A 12,304-nucleotide genomic window follows, 5' to 3' on the forward strand; every position below is an offset into this window, starting at 1 on the left:
CATATCTAGAAATTAAAAAAGAATTAAAAAAAAAGATTATATGATGCTTGAAGTCTTAAGCTTATTTCCTTTTGGTTTCAATCGGATGTTATCTTTAGCTATGTATTGCAACTTCTCCTTACAAGCCTAAAAATAAAAATAAAATGTTTACTGAAAGTAACTATAATCAAAACTAATAACAAAGATTCAATCATTCATATATTAAACCGTAGGACCATATACCTGGTTGTCTACCATGATGTCTACCGTTTTGTAGCGACAATGTTAGTTTAGGATGGATAGAACTCTGATTGGTATAAAATAAGAAGATGTGGTATGATCATGACGATTGCCATTGAGAAAACAAACCAGCTTAGTTTAAATGACGTGGATTTAAGCAACTATATGTCACCGTACGCGGCCCCCAACTCTGAGAAAACCCATGTTATGTAATTATCTGCAAAAGGCGCCTGAGTATAGTTTTAATATCAAGGCGGTAAGGTTTTCTTTAAAATAAATTGTTATTATAACAAATATATATTTGTGTCTCGGAGTTCCACGAAAAGATATTAAAGCGTACACTTAAATAATATCGTTTAACTCATTATTATAGGTATATATATGTACCTCTTGGAGGTTCAAAAGGAAATACTTTACAAAGACTAGTGTCTTCAGCATCCTGTTTTATATTTGTGTTCATTTATCACGGCACAGAATACTACATATTTATTTGGACATTATTTAACTTTATTGGTATCTTACTGGAAGTGTTTGGTAACTGGGTCGATAAACAAACTTCTGTTTTTCACTTTGTAAATTCTCAATTTCGTCCTAATACTTCAACACTACCATTTTTGTTTTTTTATACATTGAGATTGAAATTGAAATTGAAAATTGAAAGTAGATTTTTTTAAATGAACAATCGTTATTAAAGTTTGTTAAACAGGTTTAGAGGAGAAGGTTTTTGACAACATTAAAGATATAACTATCTGGAAATCACCATACGAAATCTACTAAGAAAATTACAGACCAATAGATTGAATACTTTCCAGTTTTAGAGAAACAGATTTGAAACCTTTATTTGAAATTGTTATCAAAGGTACCAGGATTATAATTTAATACGCCAGACGCGCGTTTCGTCTACATAAGACTCATCAGTGACGCTCAGATCAAAATAGTTATAAAGCCAAACAAATACAAAGTTGAAGAGCTTTGAGGACCCAACATTCCAAAAAGTTGTGCCAAATACGGCTAAGGTAATCTATACCTGGGATAAGAAAATCCTTAGTTTTTTGAAAAATTCAAAGTTTTGTAATCAGGAAATTTATAAAAATGACCAAGTAATTGATATTCATGTCAACACCGAAGTGTTGACTACTGGGCTGGTGATACCCTCGGGGACGAAACGTCCACCAGCAGTGGCATCGACCCAGTGGTGTAAATAGTTATCAAAGGTACCAGGATTATAATTTGATACGCCAGACGCGCGTTTCGTCTACATAAGACTCATCAGTGACGCTCAGATCAAAATAGTTATAAAGCCAAACAATTACAAAGTTGAAGAGCATTGAGGACCCAAAATTCCAAAAAGTTGTGCCAAATACGGCTAAGGTAATCTATTCCTGGGATAAGAAATCCTTAGTTTTTCGAAAAATTCAAAGTTTTGTAATCAGGAAATTTATAAAAATGACCATGTAATTGATATTCATGTCAAGTACATTAATTACCTCTATACAAACACGCAACAATGTAAATTTGAAAGTCATTTTAACATTTTTTTAGAAAACATCCCTGCCCGCTGCCTACAGAAGAATGCAGTCATTTGTTCCAGCGCCGATAGCTATTATGCCAATTTTATCTGCTTTCTGTTTCATTGGAGGAAGCAGTATTGGAAACATTTATTACCAGTCTATTATTGTAAAAGATAAGCTTCCAAATACTTTTAAACTTATAAAAAACAAACGAATATGAAAAATTCATAAAGGCGCACTAAATAACTGGAGAAAGACTGCTTTCCACAAAGCATTGATTACCAGCAATAAATTACCATTGTATAATTCTAATTCTAATTTAAATTTTCAATTGCAATTCATCAATTTTATGACAACACTACGTGACATGAATATAGTGCAAACACACACAAGAACACTCACTACAGATAAACGCACAAATAAACAATATAACCACAAAATAACAACGAACATCATCCATTAACGACAGCAAAACTTTTTATTTTTAAATTCATTACTTATAAGTTCTGAATTGAACCTTTATCTACATTAAAGAATGCAGTCAATGAAAGAGCAGCGAAAGATACCAGTGGGACAGTCAAACTCATAGATCGAAAATAAATTGACAACGCCATGGCTAAAAACGAAAAAGACAAACAGACAAATATTAGTACCCAAGACACAACATAGAAAACTAAAGACTAAACATCACGAACCCCACCAAAAACTTGGGGTGTTCCCAGGTGCCCCGGAAGGGTAAGCAGATCCTGCTCCACATGTAGCACCCGTCGTGTTGCTCATGTTATTACAAACCCGGTAACTTCGGTAGGTCACATTCATGAAAAGGGAAGGGGATTTTAGTTACAACATAAGGAACATATCCGATATCATCTGTGAAACGGATATTCCATAACGGTCATTCAACTCGTGATGGCGTCCGTAAAATTTACGAAGGGATGATTTCAACTTCATCATTTGGTATCTTCAATTAAAATTTTCCGAGCAGGTTTCTTAACAGTTTGAACGGGTCTTATAATAATGATTCAGAATTAGATAACTCAAATATTAAACTCTGAAACATTTCTGCTGTTCAAGATATTATGATTTCTTCGATGCCTTCAAACAAATTCCACTTTGTTTTTGTTTTTTCGTTCTTTCTTTTCAATCGTTTTCCTTTCCTCGATTAAACGCTATTTCATTTACTTGTGGTGTGTGTTACTTTTTATGACCCCGCAACAAAGTTGTCGGGCCATATAGTTTTACCCTTGTCCGTCATTCCGTCATTCCGTCATTACGAAACAAACCATTATACGGACTTTTTTCTAAACGCCTTTAGATATTGGGCTGATTTTTAGTATGTGAGTTAACAATGATGAGTTACAGATCAAGTTTAAGTTTCGTTCTGCTCCTCTAATTTTTGCCGAAATTACGAGCTTTGAACTTTAATAAATTGTTGAAAATCACAGTTGTACGGATATATTTTCTAAACGCCTTCAAATATTGGGCGGATTTTTTTATGTAAGTTAACTTGATGAGTTACAGATCAAGTTCAAGTTCTGTTCCGCTCAACTAACTTTTGCCGAAATTACGGGCTTTGGACTTTGATTAATTGTTGAAAATCACAGTTATCCGGACTTATTTTCTAAACGTTTTCAGATATTGGGCTGATTTGTGGTATGTGAGTTAACCATGATGAGTTACAGATCAAGTTTAAATTTCGATCCGCTCCGCTAATTTTTGCCAAAATTAAGGGTTTAAGACTTAGAAAATTGTTGAAAATCACAGTTACACAGACTTTTTTTCTATAATCCTTCAATTTTTGCGCTGAGTTTTGATATGTTTGATATGTCATTCCGTCATTCCGAAACAAACCATTATACGGAATTTTTTCTAAACGCCTTTAGATATTGGGCTGATTTTTAGTATGTGAGTTAACAATGATGAGTTACAGATCAAGTTTAAGTTTCGTTCCGCTCCTCTAATTTTTGCCGAAATTACGAGCTTTGGACTTTAATAAATTGTTGAAAATCACAGTTGTACGGATATTTTTTCTAAACGCCTTCAAATATTGGGCTGATTTTTAGTATGTGAGTTAACCATGATGAGTTACAGATCAAGTTTAAGTTTTGATCCGCTCCGCTAATCTTTGCCAAAATTAAGGGTTTTAAGACTTTGAAAATTGTTGAAAATCACAGTTATACAGACTTTTTTCTATAATCCTTCAATTTTTGCGCTGAGTTTTAATGTGTGAGACTACAGTGATGAGTTACAGATCAAGTTTATGTTTCGTTCCGCTATGCTGATTTTCATATCGTTTTAACACATCTCGTTAGATCTGCAGTACATCCACTTCCTGTTTGCTGATAGTTTGAAATTTAATTACTCATTGATCAAGGAAATTTTTCATCAAACTAGTATTGGTCTTGAGAGCTTGTTACTATCCATGCATGTTTGTGTCTACAAATTGCAGATTTTGCAACTTTTTGAGACGGGTCCATTCGTGTCGTTCCGACACATCTAGTTTGTAATTTTATTGTTTTTGTATCTTCTGTGTAAGGCAACCGTAAAACTTACAGTATCGAATAATATAATGAAGCATTTGCCATCATAAAACGCTCTTTCTCTTTGATGAGATACTGTTTTTGTATTATTAATAAAACAAATGTCAAGGGCTGGCTATAAGTTTCAATTTAAAACCATTGTATATTATATATTTAAATACGTTTTATTCCTCAGATCCGACATTCGTTTTCATTGTGAGGGTAATGCCAGTAATTCTTACTAACATCTAATTTTTGGAGGGTTATCGTCCCTTTTGTGAAGGTTTGCGGCAGCGACATCTTTGTCTAAAACAGATTGTCTTCATTACAGGTTCGATGAAGTCGTGGTTAACAAACTTGTTTGTCATGTACTGTTGTGTTCAGTTAAGTATAGAAATCGAGTGGTCAGAGAGGAAACAGAAAAAAGACTAGGAATAGTTTTCTGCACTATAGTATACAGACGCAGAAACTCAACTCGAACGTGTATTACTCGCTATGTGTTGTAGGTGCTTACATTTAAAGTACATTACGATAAAATACTGTTCATCAATTTTGTACATCCTCTCTTGCATTTATAAATGATATCAAAATTATTGTCTATTTTGTATGATATGTCATAATTATTTATTTAAACCATCATATTATTTGAAGTTAGCATAAATGCACGCAATGAGAGAACAAGGAGCCAGTGATACGTATATTTTTGACGACAGATAAAACATAGATTTGCAAAGTATGCCATCAAGATCATGCAGTGTTTTCCAACTCTAGAAGACGATAGAGATTAGCATTTTCTGACTTACGAACGCTATATTTCGTATAGTCTAGTAGGTTGCGTGGACTTGGGCACTTGACACAGTACAGGTGGTGTTGCGTCGATGTCAAAGAAGCATGTGTTTACAGCTGAGGGCAGAACACAACATTTTTATTACTGCAAATTTGCAAATCTAGAATAGTTGAGCTAAAATTCAAGCAAAGTTTATATATATTATAATTACCGCAGTGCCTTTAAACATCGTAGATTGAACTTATAATGCTTTCTCAGCCTCATTTTTATACTAATATATAACTCACATTTGACACTAGCGGACATTTTAGTACCAGAATCTATATCACGAGACAATTTTAATTTTGAATTTATTAATTTCCCCCACCTTAGCAGTAATATACCAATTTCCCCTGCATATGGGATATACATTTCCGAGCTCATTCGATATTCAAGAGCTTGCAGATGCTAAAACGTCACCAGTGATCCAGAGTTGTGTAAAAGAACGTCTCGTCCTTTTTCTAAAAAAAGTTCATCGGAAGATACCAAACCTTGTTCATAAATATTCCGTATCAACTTCACATATAAAACATTATGATCTTGAAGTAAAGATTCTAGGTACTGACATTCTTTATCGTCTTAATTACGTGTTATAGTGTTTTAATTTGACTTTGTATATTTTTAATCTTTACTGTTTAGTCGAGTTTTGCTAATATACTTTTGGCGTGGCTTGGTATTTATACATCCCGCCTTGTGTTATTGTGCTATGGTCATTTTTTTGTATTCTTGTTTATGTATTTTTTCTATAGAGTGTAAATGCCATTTTGTTTTTCTTTGTTCAAATAGTTATTTGTTTTATAGTGATAAATATAATAAAGCAAAGTTGACTGCTGTTCCCAAAGTTTTGACAATTTTACCAATTATGGCTGCTTGTTTTGCTCACACATTGCTGTCTATATAATGCAATTCTATGCGACTGTCAGGAATATGACAGTTGTTTTCCATTCATTCGATGTGTTTCAGTTTATGATTTTGCCATTCGATGAAGGACTTTCCGTTTTGAATTTGCCTTTGAGTTTGGTATTTTTGTTATTTTACTTTTAGACGTTTTGTGATTTTATTTATGTCTTTTCTTGTTTGACTACGCCAAAACCTTGTTTGTATCTTGCTACCAAAAGTTCTGGTCTGTAGCTTTGTTATGAAGGATGTTTCAAAGACGTGCGTCGTGGGATAAACATAGGCATGATATGCATATTTACCTCACTTCACCTCCATATAAACCTTTGTTTTTCTTATTCTTTATTTTAATAGATGAGTATTAAAATGCCCTTCTTTTGTCATTTAATATAAAACCAAAACCTTGAACACTCGGAGTAAAAATTCCTACTGCTCATTAACAAAGTTTTTCTTCGTTTAACAACAACTAATCCATAAGCGTTATAAGGAATAGCGAATGAAATCGAAACTATACAAGTTTGGCTGACCGATACGACTAGAGATATGTTTTCGCGGTCTAAGTATCTTTTTTAATCGGATTAGTCGTCTGTAGTTTACTGGTTGTGTCCTTTACCCGTTTAATACAAACCAATAAAAGTCTGAACTGCGCATAATCTGTACTCAACTTTTCTGAATTAGTGTGATTTTCACTGGATGTTACTCGACTGTAGCCTGAACCATACCTTACAGTCTCAACATGTACTTGACCTTTACTAGACCAGTTATAAACAGTAAAATCACAAAAAATACTGATTTCAGAGAAAAATTCAAAACGGGAAATCCCTAGTCAAATGGCAAAATAAAAGCTCAAACACATTAAACGAATGGATAACAACTGTCGTATTCCTGACTTGGTACAGACATTTTCTTATGTAGAAACCGGGTTTTGTAGCTAGCTAAACCTCTCACTTGTATTACAGTCGCATCAAATTCCATTATATTGACAACGATGTGTGAACGAAACAAACAGACACAATAGGTAATAATCTGTTTTTAGAGCCTACACCATTTTCGACTTGAGTCTTAAGCATACTGCACTGACATTCAGAGTGGTGTAATGAATTGATGAAAACAACATTTATATAAAAACATGAGGGATATTTCTTTTTTTTAATAATTTCAAATTCATTTGTCTACTATCATTAAATTCTATTTCTAACATTTTTCTAATGATTTTATCAGAAACTGATTTATAATATGCATTAAGCAAATTTTAATGGACCAGTTTTTTTATAATAAGTAATTTTTTTGACCTATTTATGTCAGTAAAATGTTTAATATCTATGCTTAAAATATTTCTTTTTGTCAACTTTTTAACCTTTAAAATTCTTTTGTTGTTGTTTTTTTACTTATTCAAATCCACTCCATCTTTAATGTTTTTTTAATTAATTTGCACCAAAGATTGTGAAGATTTTATTACACACTCAGTCACACTATGTGTGCTACATTTACTGGATCCCAATTATTAACCTATTATGTCTGTTTGAATTGCTCACTTAACTTTGTTTATATAACGGAACTAAAATAAATGTTGTACAAATCAGCGTTTCAGTTAGCTATAAAACCAAGTTCCTTCAATTTTTTTCTTCGGCAATGCTTGTACAGTGATTTCCAATAAAATACAGTTTTGTTGAGAATGATGAAGAAAGAATAAGTACAGTCGAGTGTAAATACTACCCTCTTCAGAAGTTAACTGGTTTGAAGTGGATTGTTACATTTTGACTGAATGTACCTTCTTATGGCGGTGGTTGCATGTCCGGCATGTTGACAATATTATTGTTCCCGATTACCTCCGTTTTTGTTTGTTTTAAATTTGAATTTTTACCTTCTAATTTGATTTAAACAGGTTCAACAATTTTTAGTAGATTTAAAGCGATTTGGCATTTAGCGTATTTTATGGTTAGGATCGCGATTTGGCATTTAGCGTATTTTATGGTTAGGATCGCGATTTGGGTGAGACAGTCTTGGCAAAGTCCCAAAAACACACACCGCCGCCGGTACATACATGTAGGAAAGATTTGATGAAAAAAAATCAACTTTTTATTTCTTTTTTCATAGGGAAACGGATTAATATAAGGGAAAGCTTGTAACCGAATCCTTTGTATTAATGTATTACTGTATTAATATGCATATGTCATGTACATAATTTTTGAAATAAAATATGTTTAAAGTAATTTGATTTATCGGATTTGAACACCAGTAAACTCCTGTTATATTGTACATGCAATATACAATTGTACTAGTATTGTTTGGAAATGCCTATACCAAGTCACGGAAATGACAGTCGTTTGATGTGGTTGAGTTTGCCATTTGTTTGGGGATTTTCCGTTTAGAATTATCATCTGAGTTCGGTATTTTTGTTATTTTACTTTATACAGAATGTCAGATCATTTGGGAACGTACATTTTGTTAATTCATTAATATATATGTAAGACTCAGATCGACGTCCGGTCTCTAATCGACGTCTGTTCCTCTAATCGACGTCTAAATCTGACGTAACAATAAAATAACATTCCAAATCGACGGCCAATGTTATGCCTATCTAACCGATGTCCATATTTTGGCTTCTCTAATCGACGTCCAATTTTTAGCTTCTCTAATCTACGTCCGTTTAACCAACAGTTGAAATCTTTAGACCTTCAAACATATTACGTGTGACAAATAAGATCTATACATTCTATTACATATTAGAATTAGAATTAAAAAAATAACGATCTTATTTATAAATAAAAACTATTCCGAAAAACAAATATGACAGACATAAACCATCGAAAACCACTACACTACAGGCCCTTAAAGAATATGTCGGGTTCGACATGAGTTTGAGCACTTAACAGTGGTGTAACAGCACAACATAAAAACATAACGCATTTTTTTTTGCGTATACGTTTCACTCTAGGTGTAAAACTCAGAAATTTGTTGACAAATATCTTACAGAGTCCCAAATTTAATACTCTTAAAACAATTGGCTCAGTATACTTCTTTATTTTGTCTATTGTAAGACTGCATAATGCTCCTATAAGTCGTTTGGTTTTATTTGTCGTTTGGTTGTTTTCTCATTATGAATATGCATAGAAATGACACACTATTATGTAGATCGATTGGATCAACTTTTGTCAAAAAAGATAAAAATTAATATGCGTGTTACCTATTTCGGGTTAAAAAAATGTAAAAATGTTTGAAAATTTAGTTACCAAAAGAACCCTACAAAACATGTACATGTATCGGGTAAATTAAGTCCAGTGATTTATTAATAATTGATATTGGTCATCGATTAAAGACGACTACAATCAATCAGACGTCGATTAGAGTAATAAACAATTGGACGTCGATTTGAGAATGTGAAGTCAGATTTTGACGTCGATTTGTGAAACGGACGTCGATTTGAGGAACGGACGTCGATTAGAGGCCGGACGTCGATCTGAGTCTAACATATATATAACGTAATTTTTTAAGGTCCTTTTCGTTCTTAAAGATCCTAAAGTATTTATGTATCGTTGGTTTTCAAATTTATGGGTTTGAGGATTGCAGTTGAAGAAAAATTTAGAAAAGCGTTTCGACTGCACAAATCAATAAAGTGTTATTTTATGTTTTGAGCAGTGAAACGATACCCCTGCTGGAAGACTGCCAGTCCACAATGGTTTCTTCAGCTCAACGTTCAGTGGCTTCTATACTGACATGATTTATAAGATATCTTCTTTAAATTGTCCGTTGATAAATTAACAAATTATTAAGGAACTAAGGTTCTTAGTGCCTAAGGCAAAGTTGACCTCAGTTGGATTTGGACATTACTTTTAGTCCCTTTGGTCATATAGCTCTTCAAGTATTCAAGTCATTGTATACCCTTCGCTTCCAAAGTTTTGGTGGTCAGCGTTCCGGATAAAGGCTAATCGAAAGCTCGCCGGACTCACACGATCCAGAACGAGTAAGTGACAATAGGAATTTCGATAATTTGATGATATACAATTTTGCCTTAACGAACACAAATGTTATCAAGCAACCCATTTAAAGCCTTATCAAGATGTGATGTCAGTTTGCGCTTCAACTGATTTTTTAGTTTTCTGGTAATACCAGGGATCTAGGTTATTTGAAGCTATTGCTTAATATGGAATTCTAAAACGAGGTGTTATCTTGTTTCTAACTGAGGAATTAATAAATGGTTTGTCATTTAGCTGAAATGTAATGGTTTTAGTATGTATATAATGATATATCTTTTGACAATATATTCAAATATTTTGACAAAATTCACATAGTTTGCAAAAATTTAAATATACATCATAAAATTATTAGAGTTAAAATCTACGTTATCCTAGTTATAACAGAAAAACAAAGGATATGGGGTATCTATTCATGACACAAAATCAAAACATGCACTGCAAGAAAAAAAAAACACAAAAAAAACACAAAAAAAAACAGACACACAAAAAGCAAGGGAACAGCGCTTTTATTGCTGTTCTTCATCTCAAAATCACAGCCAGGCCTTCAACACGGAGCTACAAAAACTTTCACCTCACTACAAGTTTAAGACGGCCCATAGCACCGGCTTGAGCGAAATTGTATGCAAAAATAATTTGGATAGACACGTAACATCACCTAATTCGGCCCGGTCAAAAAAGAACATACTGGGAAGTAGTACATATATAAAACAAATTAGTTCCTACGCATACCAGCTTCCTTCAAAAAGAGGGACGAAAGATACAAGAGGGACATTCAAACTCATAGATCTAAAATACACTGACAACACCATGGCTAAAAAGAAAAAAGACAAACAGACAAACAATAGTACACAAGACACAACATAGAAAACTAAAGACTAAGAAACACGAACCCCACCAAAAACTGAGGGCGATCTCAGGTGCACCGGAAGAGTAAGCAGATCCTGTTGTGTTGTCATGTTATTACTAACCCGGTAAATAGTCTAATTCGGTAGATTACATTCGTGAAAATGGAACGGGATTGTAGTTATGACATAAGGAACATATCCGATATCATCTGTGAAACGGATATTCCATAACGGTCAACCAACTCGTGATGGCGTCCGTAAAATTTACGAAAGGATGATTTCAACTTCACCATTTTGAACTCTTGGTTTAATAGCTTCCTTGTGAGCGGCAACCCTCTATCAAAGAAATCATGATAGGAAATACAAGCCCGAGAATATCGTTTCAATTGGGAGATATATACTCCGTATGCAGGCGCTGCTGGAATTTTGCTACATAGAAATGGAAAGTTCACAATTGAAGCTGAAATCATCTCTTTTGTCGTAAAGCTTTGTTTTCAACCGACCCTCATTGTCATTTTATAGATGTTAGTCAAGATATGAGGTAGACTTAACTATATCTTCAGGTGGGTTTAAGACCCTCTTAATCTACACGTTTGAAATTCTGAAGTTTAAACCAGAGAGTTTTTAGAGAAACTTCAACTGAAGAATGAAAATTAGAACTGCATAACGGTGTAAGAACAGAAACCGATTAAATCCTTTTTTTTTTAGAATCGTTAAACATCCTTATTGGGTTGTAAAATTCGTATACTCCCAAACATCATTTTCAAAATTTTAACAGTTAAGTAACTCCCTAACAGAGGAACTGGAGCTCGATAACACACTGCAAATGAAAAGTGCTGAATTACAATAAATTTTTTGGTATTCTTACTCACTAAATAATACACATATATATCGAATTTGAGTTTAGAAGCCTGAATTAACTAGATTGTCTCATTACATCTATTTTTCAGCAACATTGCTTACGGATATTGAATTCCAAATAATAAAACAACACAAATCTTCATGCCTCCACCATATTTACATGTATCTCTATCTAACCTAACAGGTTTTTGAAACACATGTAATTTAGTTTTGTAATTGATATTAATCGACCTGTTATGGTGAGGTTTTTATGTATAAATAGTATTCTACTTTAGTAATTCTTTGTTCTTGAGATCTAACTTCGGACGTTAACAACAAGCTTTTTAATATGCTATTTTTCCTTTTTTATTACACAATTCTGGACCTTGGTTTGGATCAATTCCCGAAAATAATTAACAAGCACAAATGTATTGTATAATATCTCTGTGATGTATTAGTAATGACAATGTTGATCGGTCAAAACTGTCAAAGCTTATAATGAACACATATTCAAACATAAGTACATGACATAGTAGACCGGTATAGCTAAAAAAAAAAGGCTGACAGTATACTCAAAACAATATGAGAGAAAATACAAAACAAAATATATATAACATAGATACAAAGAGATTACATTGATGAATTACGAATAATAACAGAAACACCACAC

This window comes from Mytilus edulis, chromosome 10 (assembly GCF_963676685.1).
Source record: "Mytilus edulis chromosome 10, xbMytEdul2.2, whole genome shotgun sequence".
Lineage (NCBI taxonomy): Eukaryota > Metazoa > Mollusca > Bivalvia > Mytilida > Mytilidae > Mytilus > Mytilus edulis.